Here is a 15,314-nt window from a genome sequence, read left to right as displayed (position 1 = left end):
TGAAAGTAGCAACTGGATTTGCAGGGGGCCTTGCTTGCTTTTGTATAATGTTGAAAATTTAACCTCCAAAGCCAAAGGCAGTCAGATAATTTGACAGGTAAATCCCATTATAATTTTGACTGGGAAGAGCATATGGTATTTAATGTATCATGCAGACTTTGGTGTGTTAAACAAAAAAATCCCTATGTTATTCCCCTGAAATTCGTAATAGTTACTATTTATTGCACCCGATAAAATAAAAACACACTGTGGTATTGTTGTTTACCTGGTGCAATAAATATCACTTATAATTGTCATCAGGCTCTATGTCTGATCGAGTAGGTGGCAGAGGCTGTCACACGTATAGTTTGTTAACTATGTATAGTGTTCCTGTAGTAATATTGGTCCTCCAATATACCCCCTATGATAACAAAGGAATGTATGCGTTTATGTGTACAGATTGTACTCGTATTGCTGAGTGAAATCCTGGCATAGATCAATGAATTGCTCACCGTGATAAAGATGATACCCAGACTGTGGAGAACATTGCTCAAATGTAGTAATTGAATACAGTTATAGGTGACAGCAGTATCTTAGTGTTTAATTTCTTGTTAAGAAGTCATCAAAACAGAGACTAAGGCCCTCATTACGATGTTGGGTTGAATGCCACTGACAGGCCATCGGTGGCGGTCTGCCCGACATTTAGGGCAGCGGACAGATCCCTGGATTATGATGCCGGTTGTCGGAGCACAGAGGGCGAGGGGAAAGGCCACCTCTTCTGACAGGCTCAAGGAGCCCATAGGGTCCGCGGTCAGACAGTAATCCCTACATGTTTAAAATCATCCCTTTTTCTATTGCGGCTTGTGCAGCAGCCCTTTTCCGGGCTGCTGCACTAGCCGCAATAGAAAAAGGTGTATTTGCAACCCCTTACACAGTGGCCACATCATATTCTGGCAGGTAGGACTGTTGATTACTTGTCGGTTGGTCCCACTCCCACTGTGATGACCACCATTGTAATACAGCTTTAAGTTACAGCTAAAACTAAGGTTGTGTGTACTAGCCACAGCTAGTAATGATGCGGCTTGGAAAGCCATGTGTATGAACTGTCTCAGGTACTGACATTGTTACAGATCTATTGTTCATTTGAGTATGACTAGCATTGATAACTAAGTTGCCTGATCTTAGGAAAGGTATAGTAACTAACAAATTCATGAAATGTCAATTGTATGTAAGGTACACACATAAGAGAAAATGAGCACAAGTGTGCTCCATAAAAGGTAATTGTGAATCAGTGCTTCATAGGAACAAGTGCTATTGTAGATCAGAGTGAGCATGTCAATGATAGCATTTAACCAGCATGGCGTGTAAATCACCCTACTAATGAATACAGAAACAATAAGGAGTATTGCAACCGATTGAAAAAGGCAGGGACACATATGTGTCTATTTACCACTTGTTAAGTAACCAAACGTATTAACCCATCTTAATAATTTGGTGCAGGGTCCAAACGAAGTGTCATTACTATGATTTACTTTTCTTCAGCTGGTATTCGGACCTCAAATAGTGATGCTAGGGAGGGAAGTAGGCTTACAGAAAGTAAATAGTCCCAAGCTCACTGATATAAAGAACAGCACTCAAAACGATGATACAAATATCCACTATACAGTTTGAAGATGCTTCTCCATGAATGGCAGTGGCAATGCCCCTTTAAGAATAGTGCCTTATATCTGCTAACTGTATAACATAGGTGATAGCCACTGGACTCCAAAGTTCAATCGTAGACCATGGCTGTCTTGTGGCACAGCAAACCCAAGACGTCCTGTCTAAAACCCCTTAATGGTCCTGCAAGACAGTAGCTTCATAGCTCTACTGACATCTGTACATTTTCCATTGGATATACTTCCTCTGTTCAATCAGTGAGAACCAACTGTCTCTAGTAACAGAGGGTGACAAAAAAGTAGGTGAAGACATGAAAATAAATGTTGTCCAAATTTTGGTATGTATAGAAGGTGAAATAATTCTTTGAAGTGCACATGAAATAACATCAAACAGATCTCAGTTGTGTTTGTCACATTATTTATTACCTCGTGAGAGTGAGTCCTGGCTCTTTTCTACAGGGTCACTAATGAGGTAACTCGCAGTAGATAAATGGAGTACAGGGACTGAGTAGTAATCTCTGCAGTCGAGTCATTAGCTCCCGTGTTTATGTTTCAGTGAAAAGCATTTCCTGTTGCTGTGTTGGGCAAGTACATATTTGAATGCCAATAACCAGGTCACTCATGGAAGCTGTAGCTTTTAGTATTTTTTGAACATCTTGAGCTTCCCAACTTTCTATGAAGAGGCATGCTCCAAGTGAAGACAGTTATTGCACTAAACATGTTCTGGGTAAACAACCTTTACAACGCAACTTTTACATCGCAGAGCCTTTACAACACAACCATTACAACGCAAACTATTACAACGCATTGCTCTGGGGGGCGCTCTAGGATAGGGAATAGGTTAATTTACTATCCAATAACCTTCCCTAGTGTCCACGGGGACTGGAGTTGGAATAGTAAATTAAACTATTCACTATCCAGCACCCCAAAGCATTATGTGTTGTAATGGACTGCGTTGTAATACTTGCGTTGTAAAGGCATGCGATGTAAAAGCATGCGTTGTAATTTCATACATCCCATGTTCTGAACTGTAACTGAATCTTGTAGTTAGATAATACTCAAAACGTTTTGGTGTTGGTGTTTAAGTGTCAGCCATGGAAATACCTCCAACATTCCATATGAGAAGTGAGAATGGTTTCTGAGTTTGAAGTGCTTGTGGCACTTACATTGGGATTTCAATTTCCAGGTTGAGCTGGCAGTTTTTGGCATCTGTGGCCATCCAAATGGATGGGGCAGTGGAATATAATCAATAGAGCTTTCAAGGTGACAGTCCGTGAACCTTAGATAGATACATGTGATGTTCTCTGGAGGCTGGACACATCTTTTGCATGCCACATGTTCTGTATGTCTTCTTTTTGGTGTCTCTTTATTCAGTAATTACTAATCGAAAGTTACCAAAGATGAGTGGTAAGCCAGTACAATATTGAGATACAACATGTCAGGTGAGTTCTCCTGCCTTATTTGGATACTGCAACAGGCCAAAAAAAGGCTTACAAGACTAGTAGGTCTGTTAGGAGGTTTGACACATATACCACATTTGAAGGTATGTGACACTATGTGGAGAGACTCTTTACGGCACATCATATTTAGAGATGCTTCAGTCCAGTACTAGGACATCAAATAACCCATAAAATCAATGTGAATTCACTCAGTTGTCGCCATCTATCCAGCTAGGATCCTGTCACAACAATAAATGGTTGATACAAATTGTACACACACACACACACAAATCGCAGACAGGGAATCAATTCGGGGCTTTAGAGTCACCAAGGTAAGTCAAATTCAAATTCAAATTCAAATTTTATTATTTGATTACTAAAAAACACAACAAAAATGTTAAAACCATATGACTATGTATACGTGTACACATTTTTAAAGAAGCGAAAAAAGGACTTTAGTTAGTGCAATGACAGTGCAATAAAAAGTGGTCAAATTTAAAAATTGTCTGAATATGCATTTTTCTTTTACGGATCAAGCTCGTTAAGTAACATAGCTGTCACGAAGTGGTTTTAAGAAAATCTGAAAAAGCAGGACAAGTAAGTATAATAGCTGGTTTTAAAATACTGAGAACGGTGTTCATGTGTGCCTTGCTGAGGGGGGTCGGCGGCCGCTAACGTTTTTGTTGCAAGGAGATAGCTGGGTCAGCCGGCAAAGGAACTGCTACCTTTTCTTTCCCCAGCGTTTTTGCAGCTCTGGCGACAAATTTGGTGAACCGGATGTTCAGTTTTGTGTTTTCTTGATTCATGACTGCCATTATGGCCTGACGGCATGTGCGAGAACCTAGTTTGATCCACTCCACTCTCAATAAGGTCTTTCTGTCATGTAGCAGAGCTGGGCATTCACAGGCTATGTGCTCCAAGCTTTCGGAGTTTTAGCCGCATTCCCTGCATTCGATTTTTTTACTAGGGTGCTGCCATTGTGGCAAATACTTTAAAAAGGGCCCTTCCCCTAGCCTTAGGGTCATGAATTTGACCTTCTAGAAGAGTGAATAAGTACTTGTAAGATGACTCAACACCCCGTTTGTAATCGGGTGACAACGGCCCAAGCGTGCTACCTTCTGGATAATTTTGCTCTGTCGGAGTGGAAAGACCAGAGCCGAACGCTTCGCTTGATTATGCTCTTCATTTCTTGTTGTGGTGGATTTGTTCCCCAATATTCCGAAGCTCCGAGAAGCGGGATTGGTCCAAGTGGTGCCGATATATTTGGCTAGATGCGCTGGTCGCTATTTCTTTCCATAGTTTGATCTCAAGACTGTCATCCCGGGAGTTGCGCAGTCTATTGTGGAACTTAATTAAAGCCCCAACCTCGTAGCCATTGTGATCTAGCAGGCTGAGTTCTAATCTCACTTGTGCCAGAGATGAAGACCTCAGCAGACGCCATGTTCACTTGAAGATTCTGGTGGTTGATTTATTTAATAAGATATTAGTTGAGCCCATCATAATCTCATGGCCATCTGATAAGGAATTTGTTATCTTGGCCTTCATCACTTTGAGTAGGAGGGTTAGGCTTGGTCCTAGTAGGTGTTTTGAGATTTTTGCCGATGCAAACTCCAGCGACAGTGCTTTAGCCTTGATGGCGTCTTTTTGTTTGGTGAAAGAAGCTCTGGAGTCAATGCTTTTGTTGTTAAAAAAACACCTGCTTTTCCGCTCCTTCTGTTTACTAAAATGAATTATTTTTGTTTTTGACAGGTTCAATTCGAGAGCGTTTTCAAGTGTGTAGGGAAGGAGTTTGTCAAGGAGCCTCTGCAGACCAACCTTTGTGTGGCTGAATAATACGAGGTCATCAGCGTATAGCAGATTGCTGATGCGGGTCCTGTCCAGTTGGGGCGGATGGGAGTTGACCTTGTAAAGTAAAGGGGATAGGTCAGAGTTTAACAGGTTGAAAAGGAGGGGCACTAAAACGCCTCCTTGACACCGCTTCCTGTTTGGATCTTTTTTGAGACATGGGACCCGTCGCCCAACTTTATCCTTATCCAGGTCTGTGTATGGAGTTGGATGATGACTTGTAAGAAGTCTGGAGGAATACCTCGGCGGACTAATTTTTGCCATAGGCGACTGCGTGGCACTCGATCAAAAGCCGCCTTAAAGTCAATGAAGCAGCAATATAGTTGCATGAGACGGATGTCCGCCTTCTCCATCAATACAGATAATGCCAATAGATTGCTGGTTGTGCCTGACTTGGCTACGAAGCGGGTCTGGTTGAAAGGGAGAAGCTGTGTTGATGCAACCCAGGTTGTCAGTTCTCCTAGTAAGATGCTGGCGTAATATTTGGATTCAATATCAAGGAGGGCTATCATTCTATAATTTTTTGGGTTGTCTCTTTTGCCACTTTTATAGATGGGATGAATGATGGCACCTTTCCAGGAATCCGGGATGTGGTCGTTGAGCCAGCAGTGTAAGAACAGAGGTGCGAGGAGACCTGAACACAACGTTTCGTCTGACCTAAACAAGGCCTGAGGTAGTCCGTTTGGGCCAGGTGCTCCATCCGACCTACCCTTCCTAATAATCCGGGCGATGGTGTTTATTAAATTTCTGTGTGTCATCAGCATCCCTGAGGTGGAGTCATTTGTGGCTTCTCGAGTATGGGTCTATCCAAGTCATCTTCAACTTTAGTAATAGGCCCAATATTGCCTGCGGAATGGTCATCGTGGGTGGTGGCCGGGATTTGAATGTCGAATAGGGACTAGGTGGCTGTGGCCTGCTTGAATTTGCTCTAAAGTGATTAAATAAAAATGTACTCCAGTCGATAGCACTTATGTTTGCGATGATATATCCACTACCTCCTTGTGGGCCTCTGTTTACAAGGGCCCAGAATAACTTTGTGTTGGACTTTTTGCTGCCGTAGACTAACTTCAACTAGAACAGGTCTGATGCTGATTGTTTATCTTTATACACGGATGCCTTGAAAGTTTTTTGAGCTTGCTGGAAATGGTTAAATAAAATTACATTTCCCGGGATTTTTCTGGTCCAGCGCAGGGCAGCGTTTCTTAGTTGTTTTAACATTTTTGTTGCAGAAGAAATCTGAAGTTGAGGAGGATCTGGCCGGGGATGGCATTTAGATGGAAATTCATTTAATAAACTGGTCACAAGCGCTTCCCATCCGTTGATAATGGGCACGTCTTTTTCACCTCGTCGACGTAGAATATGACAGCATTTCTGCATGACAGTGTGGACAGCGCTTGAAGACCATTTCATTCATCTTCGATTCTCCATGTGACCGTCTGATATCGTGTGGGCCAATGCGTGGTGGTGAGGCATGTTGAAGGATAATGTTATTATTTGGTGTCGATGATCACTTTTCTTCAGTGCTGCGATGTGATGGCACTCAATTAGGGTGAATATTTCTCTGTTTGCCTGTGTGAAATCCAGAAATGAATGGGTTTGTCCATTGGTTCTTGTCCAGGCCGGGGGGGGGGTGTCTGTGGGTGAGCGACCGTTTATTACTATATAGCCTGCGCTGCTAAGTTGGAGGACTGCATATTCTCCCAATTTAGATGGTTTGAGTCCAGGCGGCAATGTTTGCGTGGCGAGGTGTGAGGGGACTGCTGAAGGAATGATCCCTAGGTCTTCGAACTGGTAGCAAAAAAGGTTTGTATTGAAATCTCCAAAGATTAAACATGGTATACTGCCATATGTGCTTAGGATGTTGCATAGAATTTCGAATAGGCAGTAAAGTTTGGCATGGAGAGATGTAAACATTTAGCAGTAGTAGCTTGCTCTCTGACAAGAAATTATCGACCACAATACCAGTGACCCGGTCAAGATCAAATTTTAGCTGTCTGATGCATGCTGACAGTCTGGTAGCCACGTAGATAGAGAGCCCACCATACTGTCTGCTATGCTTGCTCTGTCTTGTGGCTGGCAATATAAATTCCAGATACCCTTCGAGTGGGGTGCTTGTTGAAATCCAAGTTTCCTGGAGAAAGATGATATCATGTTTTTTAATGAATCGAAGTGTGACCGGAGATTGCAGTTTCAACGAAAGACCATTGTTGTTCCAGGAACAGATTGTTAAACCGTGTTTCGAATTGATTCAATTGATCCTGCTTTGGGATAGGGCTGCTGGCAGCCATAACCAGTATGCACTTCTGGTGGTTTGCTGGACTTTACTGCGCTCATCATTGCAGACTAGGGAGCGACTTCTGACTGACTTTAAAATTGAAAAGGGGATGTGGCTTGTGCTTGAAGCTGGGACCTTGCTATGAGCGAGTATTGAAGGATATCGGGGAACTGCTATAATTATTCCCCACATTTTTGAATTGGTCAGCTTTTGATTGGACCAGTTCCCTTATAGCTTTAGATGCTAATGTGATTAGAGTCCATTCTCCCGTGTGAGGGCATTGATGGGTTTAAATTTGATGGCAAGGATTCCAGCTTGCACAGGTCCGGGTTCGATTTGAAAAGCCGGATTATGTTCCCGCGGTTTAATATGAGAGCTATACTCTGGTGCTAACAGTAGTTTGGTTTCATTGGTGTCTATGGACAGGGTTGGGATTTCAGCGGGTGTGGGCTCAGATGACTTAAGCTTGTCCACTAGCGATCATTGAGAAATTGATGTACAGTGCTTAGGAGGTTGCTCACTAGCTTGATTGATTGATGGTGAGATAAAAACTGGTTTGCGCATACATGCCAAAGGAAATTGACTGGGTTGGATTACTGGAAACTGGTGGTCCGCTTCTTTGGCGAGATTAGCTGCACGATGTGAGCCTTGGCTGTTGGTCATCGGTTGAGGTGGGAAATACGATTCGGTGGTTGGTAGACGCTTAGGGGGCGGCATGGTTATGACTAACCTGGTGACAGTTTTTGACTCTTCATTGGTTTGTAATTGCTTATTTCCATTGTCTCCGATTTTGTCCTGGAATGTTGAGTATAGGGAGTAGAAACACAAAAATTTGAAAAGGGGTCCCTGGGGAAGAAAGTTTAAAGACCTACAAGCACCCTATCCCCTAGTCTTGCTAATATAACAACACACGGGGGTACTGGTGGTCTAAAAAAGGGGTAGATAAGACTAAAGCTTACTCAAAAAATGTTCAAATGATGTTGTGTGCGTGTGAGAAGACTAAAGAGTGAAGAAAACCCATCAGCCCACCCGTTGGCGGAGCTTCATCATTTGGGATTTTTTGTGTAAACTGGTATCCACCAGGTACCTTGCTATCAGGAATTGCAAGGCAACTACTGGTCACAGATCCACCAGTGATGAGCAGCCAAAAGTTGCTGATGGGTTTTCTTCACTCTTTAGTCTTCTCACACACACACAACATCATTTGAAATTTTTTGGAGTATAGTGAGTGCCTTGGGGCTTGTGGTGACTCTGTTTTTATTAAGCGTTTTGGTTGTGAGAGTCCTTTTTGGGGCAATCGGAGCTGGGCTGCTTGCGTCTGACTGGTGGGGACAGTGAGCACTGTGCTCAGTGCCTGTGCTATTACTGATTTGTTGTTTGTAAAATAGTTACAAATAGTTTTTTAGGTACTTCTGGGAGCCTGTTACGGGATTTCCGAAATCTTTTTTTTTTTCCTGTTTGATAGTCGGTGGGCGGATGCTTGTGGTGATTTGACGTTAGTTGATGAATCGGTGGGGGCATTAGAGACTGCTGTTGCTTTAGACGATGGTGAGGAAACCAGTGGTAAGTCTTCGGGCGTGTGCTCCGAAGCGGAATGTTTGCCATGTGTTCAAGCCGGTGGCGTGGAGACAGAAGGCCTGGACTCTGGGATCCTCTGAATTTCTGAAAGTACTGATGTAAAAAATTGGGGCAATGAGGATAAAGAGTCGATGATGGGGAAGCAACAGCATACTGACTGAAATAGTTGCACTTGAGATTGGGCCTTAATTATCAGCGAATGGAGCGCCTTCATTTTTTGGTCGATTCCTACTATGTACACGGCGAGAGTATTTAATAGATCTACCTGTTGATCCATTTTGTCTGAGTGGTAATTCAATGCTGACACTGTGGGATGGAGGGTTTGGAGAAGTTGTGACCAGAGCTTTAGTCACATTAGTCACTCAGAGCTTGTTTAGGTCTAAAGATGAAGAGCTGACAGTCAATCTGTTGGGTTCTCTGGTGAAGAAGGATAAGTCAAGGTGAGTATTGTGCATGGTGCTGTTGCCCCAGCCTGTGTTTATCTTTTGTCGACAAATATTAGCAGTTGGAGATGATGTTGTGGGGTTGCTTATATGCTTGTTTGCCCGGGTTGCTACTTGCGGGGTGAGGACTTTGGTTGTGGCTGTTGAGTGGGCCTTGGGGGCTTGGGGCTTGTTTGCTAGGGGTGAAAACTGGCTGGCGATCCAAACGGAGTGATGGGCTGGTGGGGTCAGCTGGCTTCGAGTGAAGGGGAAAACAGAAGCTGATTCGTGGGCTGATACGTGGGCGTTGTTGACTTGGAAGTTGAAGAAGGACTGGTCGAGAGTCTGGGCAGAAGCCTAGGGAGATGGAGTGGTCACTGATGCTTCTTTTTTGGGGGGGTCGGTACTTGTTGGTAGGCCTGAGAGCGATGAACAGAGGCCTTTGTCGCTGGCATATACATGGAGCATGGACTGAACCAGGCTTTGATGCTGGGCTGGGACTGAAAGTAAAGGTGAGGCAGTTGAAGCGGTAGACCGAGGTACATCGAGTGAGGTTGATCTTAGCTTCAAAGAGGATACAGATCTTCTGAAATAATCCCTCAAAGACATTTTTTTTGTTGACGATACTGAGAGGGCTGGATATCGCGGGTGCGTGTCTTTGCGAGTTTGATTTTCCTTGGGCGCAGCGGCTCTACCCGCTCCACTTGTTGTTTGATGGACGAGGGGAGGCTGGACTTGAGAAAGAGACTGGGGGGGTTGTAGCTTGAGAGCAGAGTCTGTATCTCTATCTGTGGCTCTATCAGTAGTAATATCCGGCTGTAGCTGTGAGTACGACAATTTCAAGCAACAATTGCTCTGCTGCTGTTTCGTTAGGGGCATTCTTTTTGATGTATTTTTTTGAAGGATTAGATGGAGCTTTCCTGGTTTTCCCAGATCTCACAGCTGGGGGACGTGAGGGGTGGGGGTAAAGGGGTTATGGATGACCCTCGCACATCCCTGCTGACCGAGCTGCTTAAAGTGGTCCATACACCAGGGGGGATCTCCCAGAGGGTCGTGGCTCAACTATACAGCTCGGGGGAGCAAACAATTGGTTGATTTTCTTGATTCGTTGGTTGATTCAGGTGAAACAGTATCTGTTCAGGTGAGGTGATGACTGGTGCTTTTGTTTGTTTGATTAGGTAGTTTTGTTTAATTTAGTTCAGTTCAGTTTTTAAATCAATCGTTAAAGAGCACTGGTTAGTTGGCACTGGTTAATTGGCAAGTGTTTTTTGTTACAAGAGAACCTCTCTATCGTGGGCATGCGCTTAGTGTTGAAAGCGGGAACTAAAAGTGGTCAGGCAAATGCTCCTTAGGGGTTGATGTGCATTGTATCTTAGTCGACAGAATTGCAGTGGGCGCATGAGATTACTCTGCAACTGCGCTGGTCCAACTCCACAGCTGGGCACTCACCAGGACTTGTTGCTAAAGGGAATTTCACCGCTGTCCCAACCACTGTAAGAGGGCTGTGAAGGGCTATGGGCCCTCTGCAGGGATGCTACCATGGTTGAGCGGTTGGACGATTCCCACAGCTCCTGCCTGCCCTGCCTTGCATGGCTCCTGCTGCTGTGGAACACTTTGTGGCTCCTGCTGCTGAGGGTGTATCTCATGTAACTGCTGCCGCTACAGGGGTGCCTAGCACTGGTGATGTCCTATGCGGCTCTTGCCGCTGCCGCTGGAGGAACTTGCAAGCTCCTCCAGCTGCTGCGGGTGTCTCACGTGGCTCCACACCACGGTGAGGAGACATGCGGCTCCTGCGAGCAAACTTCTTCTGCTGCAGGTGTCTCACGTGACTCCACACCACGCTGGGGAGACTGACGGCACCAGCATGGTGTGGAGCGCGGCTCCTGCTGCCGCTGGGGAGACTCACGGCTACTGCACGGGTGTGCTGGGGTTGTCTCCCGTGACTCCTGCCGCTGCCACTGGGGAGGCGCTGGGGGCCTCTGGGGAGACTCGAGGCTCCTGCCGCTGCAAACAAACTCTTGTCAAACTCGGCCTGCCGCTCCTGCTTGCGTTGACTTACTTGGGTGGCCTTTTGATGCGGCTGCAGGGGGGCCACACGCAGGGACCTTGCTAGCGGCAACTCCGCTCCCCCCACACAGCACAGCACATGGTGGCACATGGCCGCAAGAAAACCGAGGGCCGTCAGCGTGGTTACCGCACCACAAGGCACTGCACTGCAGCCTCTAGCACCAGCCTCTGCACCAGCCTCTGCAATGATCTCAAGCGAAGAGAGGCTGGTCCATTCTCTCAGCAACTAGCATGAACTAAAACTAGTGAATGGGAACAACAAATATTTTGTGATGACTGTAGCATCCTACCAGCCCAAGTACTCGCTACTTACCATGCCAAACATGGAGTGTAGTTTTAAACGCCTTTAGTCCACTGCATGTAATTCAGAACTCAATATTCTCAACCTGCTTTCAACTCATCCCTCCAACTCTTTAGTCATAGGCCTACGGTGTACAGTGGGAGCCAACATAGTTCCAGCATTCTTTTATTTGCAACACATTATATTTCCTGCTTTTTAAATATAAAATCACAACTTTTCAAAATAAACACATAAATAAGTACACAAATAAATCCATGAATGAGCACACAAATGATCATAGATATTCAGGCAATTATGATTCTTTAATGAATCACCGTGGCGCCTGAATTACCTGTTTTGATCGTGTCACTTAAAAACCAGTAACAGGCAATGAAGTGTCAGTCATCTGCACAGTTGAGATGAAATCATCAGTAGACAGAGAGTCATAAACAGTCTGTCGTGACCCTGTCTCTATATTGACTTTTGGTGGGTGATAGGCCACATGTCTAAAAAGGAGAGTAATCTCTTTTAAGGGACTTTCCTGGACACTGGGCTGTCACCATGTGTTCTTTCGTGTTAGTAATGGTAAATGTATCAGCATCAAAAGGAGCTTCAGACTTTCTTTATCTGGGTTGTATGACAAGCACTCGATCTCCTCCTGTAAAGGTGACATCTTTCCCATGACGTTGTCTGTTTGCATGTATTTTGATCTTCTGTTTGTGACTAAAGTCTGTAGTACGATGTCTTCCTCATTCTTGGATCTGAGGTTGGTTAATTGGGGCAGCTTGGTCGTCATGGCTCTTCCAAACATGAGCATAGCAGGGCTTTCCCCTGTCACTGCCTGAGGGGTCAAATTGTAAGCTGGAAGAGTAATGTTTAAAACAACTTTGAGGTCAAGCTTCTCTAATGCAGTACGTTGAACAGCTTTCTTTATAGTACTCATGTACCGTTCTAGTAGGCCTTTGGCCTGGGGCAAAGAAAAGTGCTTTTTTGATGCTCTATATTGAGGTGATTTCGAAAGTCTTTAAACTCTCGACTTTTAAAAGGTGGACTGTTGTCAGATTTTAAGATTGTAGGTACATCCAATGTTGCAGAGATGCCAACTAATCTTTCAATAACTTTTTCATGTGTAGTGGATGAACTGTCTTCTTACCAATGGAAAATGGGAGAGTTCATCAATAATGATTAAAAGGTGATATCTATTCTCAAGAGGACCAAATAAATCAACAATTCTCTACCAAGCATGGTGTGGCAATTCTGACATGCTCAAAGAGTGCTGAACAACTTGAGGTGAAAGACCATTTTATATATGACAGGTCTTTAATTCTTTTTTGACCCTTTCATTGAGATAAGGAAACCAAACTCTGTCATGGAGAGCTCTCTTGGTGGCAACTATTCCTTGATGTCCCTCATGGACGACGTCAATCCTTTATTGTCGTAAACTCTCAGGAATAACAATGTGTGTCCCTCACAGAATGAGGCCTTCTTGAGTCACTGAAAGTTCCTCTCTTACATTTATTACCTTCAAATATTCACTATCAGTAGTGATAGGTCTAGAGTGCTGGTTCCACTATTGATGAGTAATAAAGTGTTAACTTTAAAATGTCACTACCTTCGCTTGTGAAAGTGACAACTTGTTCTATAGATATGGCAGCTGATATACTCGATTTCACAATAAAACTGATGCAGTCCTGTACTCCCTTAGTTGGGGTACTAGGGCATTACAATGGCACTCTTGAAAAATAATTAGCAGGATTCTGATCTATTCTTGTAACCTTAAGCCCCAACATTTGATTCAAGGACGCATTTTGGCTTTGGGTGTGCAACAGTGCCTGATGATCAGTCACTACTGTGAAAGGCTTTCATACAAGAACACATGGAAATATTTGGAAGCTGAGACCATTTCTAAATGTTCTTTCTCCGGTTATGAGTGAGCACATTCCATTTATGACAGGCGCCTACTGGCCCATGCCATCATATGTCTTCAGGCATTTGGCTGTTCATTGTGCTGTGCAAGGATTGTGCCTAACCCAACAGGGCTAGAGTCAACTACAAGCTCTGTATGAAGTTTGGGATCAAAGTAGGCCATTTCAGTGTCATTCTCAATAGCTTGCTTGATGTTTTGGAAGCTCTTCTCACATTTATGTGACCAATGAAAAGACAAATTATTTTTGTCAGTTCTTGTAATGGTGCACTGACTGTAGTAAAATCTTGTATGTATCTAGATTCTATAACAGTAACTTGCCATTCCTAGAAATGATCACAACATAGCAATGTCTTGTAGGGGATTTGCAGTAGACAGCAGTTCCACTTTAGCTGGATAAGGTTTCATACTCACATCAGAAAAGACATTGCCAAAGACCTTCCATCTTCTCTTGTGGAATTCACATTTGTGAGCATTCAGAGTTAAGCAAACTACATACTTGCGTGAGAGATTTGTCATGCTCTTTCTGTTTTGCTCCAAAAACCAATGTGTCATCACTATAGTTAAAAGCATTTACTACACTCTGTATAATACATCAAATGACGTCTTGGAAAAGTTCTGTCATGGGGACGAGCCTTGCATTTACACTGTGTTAAGTTGGCATGAGCTTATTAGAAGTTTAAACGCCATTTTTCCTTTCTGCTGCCTTTGCACGAGGCACACATTATTATAAATGTTTAGAGTTTAGCAGAGTGTTTTGCTTCACACAAGAATAATATTGTTTTTCTATATTAGCAGCCTTGCTTGGTAAGCTTTGTCTGAACAGTGAGTGCCGAGGCCTTCAAGGTTATTTCAACACAGTGGTTGATGTTCGGACTGACCAGCGCACGTTCTAGACATAACATACATGCAGCTGTGGCCACCTCTGATTTTGGCATGTTTAATAATGCACTGAGTAGGCATGACCACACACACTTGGAGAACATTCGCATGCAGAGAGCTGTGGAAGAAACTGATGTGATCAATTTCTGCTAGGACCAGAGGTATGGGGCCGCCCTTGTAATCCCAAGAGACCTTCTGTAGATATAAAAGGGGGGGTGAGATGTATGTATGTATGTATGTATAGATATTCTTATATAGCGCTTGCTGTCACCCAACGGGCATCCTGGCGCTTAGATAATCATGACATACAAGATGTTACCAGCATCCGAAAAATCTAGTGCAACATTCTGGGGAACAAATGGGTCTTCAAGTTTTTCTTAAAAGAGGGAAGATCTGTCATACCCCTCAGGTCCAGGGGAAGAGAGTTCCACAGTTTTGCTGCGGTGAACCTGAAGGCCCGACCTCCCATCCGGGAGCGCCTGATCTTAGGTACTGATACCAGATAGGCTGAGGCTGACCGAAGTGGTCTGCCCGGGGTATACCAGGAAAAGAGGTTCTGCACTGGGAGTGGGCCTTGAACATGAAGAGCCCGAAACACCAGACGCAGGGCTTTAAAATCAATACGCTGCAAGAAGGGCAACCAATGCAAGTCCCTGAGAGCCTCAGCGGAGGAATCCAAACGGCGGCGCGACAGTGCGAGTTTTGCAGCAAAATTCTGCACACGCTGTAATTTCCCCAGTAAAGTGATATAGGTGTATTCTAACCCGTTTCCATTTAGCATTGTAATATGCTTTCTCCCTTTGTATTTTATGGAATAGTAACTATCCTGATAATCTTGTTGCTTATAATATGTTTGCTTGTGTTAGCTAATATACTGCGCATAAGGACACGGCATTAGAAATAAATATTTCAAACTTGCTCTTTTCTCATTTTACTCCTTGTTCTGGACTGGTATGAGAGTATAA

This window comes from Lissotriton helveticus, chromosome 4_1 (assembly GCF_964261635.1).
Source record: "Lissotriton helveticus chromosome 4_1, aLisHel1.1, whole genome shotgun sequence".
NCBI classification, from domain to species: Eukaryota; Metazoa; Chordata; class Amphibia; order Caudata; family Salamandridae; genus Lissotriton; species Lissotriton helveticus.
This window is presented reverse-complemented; position numbering follows the sequence as displayed.